General features: G+C 47.1%; 1 non-coding gene across 1 annotated transcript; it reads left to right on the top strand.

The window, feature by feature from the left end:
• Window positions 1-858: 858 nt before the first annotated feature.
• On the top strand, window positions 859-930 carry trnae-cuc (transfer RNA glutamic acid (anticodon CUC)). Its single transcript has one exon. It is a non-coding gene; the product is annotated as a tRNA-Glu (tRNA).
• The last annotated feature ends 383 nt before the right edge of the window (window positions 931-1313 follow it).

Genomic DNA, 1313 nt, shown 5'->3' with positions numbered 1-1313 from the left:
TGAAGCTGCAACAAAGTTGGGTCGCAGTGAAGGTTACCTGAACTTTCCGTCAGGCTTAAACTCTCATTGAAAGCTGGGAGATCCAACAGCTTCTCATTTCTTTCAGCCACCAGCACCGAGTTTCCAATGTCGTGTCTCAGAAGGAACAGTGAATGAGTAGATGGTATTGTTCGAAATTGTAAATTTTTTAGGACTGCAGGCTTATTGTTTCATTGGCATTGCAAAGTTTACTGGCAACAGAGGGAGGTGCGGGCTGTATTCACTGGAAACAAAGTTTTAAAATGACACAAACACCAGGGTATCGTCCAACAGGTTTAGTTGGAAGCACTCGGTTTTGGAGCGCTGTTCCTTCATCAGGTTGCTGTTGAGTAGGATGGTAAGACACAGAATAAATATCAAGAGATTATAGTGTAAGTAATCTAAAAAAAATTGAGGTAAGGTAGGGGGAGGGGAAATGAGGAATCTGATGAAGTCCACATTGATGACCTGGGGTTGAATTTACCCCAAGCGGGAGATGAGACGTTCATCCTCCAGGCATCGGGTGGGGAGGGAGCGGCGATGGAGGAGGCCCAGGACCTGCATGTCCTCGGCAGAGTGGGAGGGGTTTGAACTGTTGGGCCATAGGGCGATGGGGTTGATTGGTGCCGGTGTCCTGGAGATGTTCCCTCAAGCGCTGTGACTTGACTCTGCGAGGAGTCTCCAGTCTCCCCAATGTAGAGGAGACCGCATCAGGTGCAATGGATACAAGAAATGACATTGTTGGATACACAGGTGAAAGCCTTCGACCGACCATGGCGTGGATTCCATTTCCGGGCAGGGAAGTAATTTTCAGTAGAGCTATCAGGCGGTGCTTGTATATCCCTGGTGGTCTAGTGGTTAGGATTCGGCGCTCTCACCGCCGCGGCCCGGGTTCGATTCCCGGTCAGGGAATCTGTTTTTAGGGGCTCCCCGTTCTTCTTAAATGCTCTGTACAGTTATTTATTGATTTTCGTAGTTCCTGGGTGCTGCAGTGTGCCGTGGCTCGTTGAAATAGTGTCCTGATTCAGATGTGTTTGATTGTGTAGGGGTGATTGCTTCTGTAGTTAAGTTCTTGGTTCGCGTGCATTGTTTTCCTGTAGACGCTGTTTTGAATTTACCATTGACTGTTCGCTCCACTGTGACATCAAGAAATGGCACTTTGTTGTTGTTCTCCTCTTTTGTGAATTTTATGTCAGTAAGGAGATTGTTGATGGTGTTGTAGGTTTCCTCTAATTTGTTTCATTTTTTGATGACAAAAGTGTCATCGCTGTAGCGGACCCAAAGTTTGGGTTCGA

This window comes from Chiloscyllium punctatum, chromosome 36 (assembly GCF_047496795.1).
Source record: "Chiloscyllium punctatum isolate Juve2018m chromosome 36, sChiPun1.3, whole genome shotgun sequence".
NCBI lineage: Eukaryota > Metazoa > Chordata > Chondrichthyes > Orectolobiformes > Hemiscylliidae > Chiloscyllium > Chiloscyllium punctatum.
This window is presented reverse-complemented; position numbering and strand designations above follow the sequence as displayed.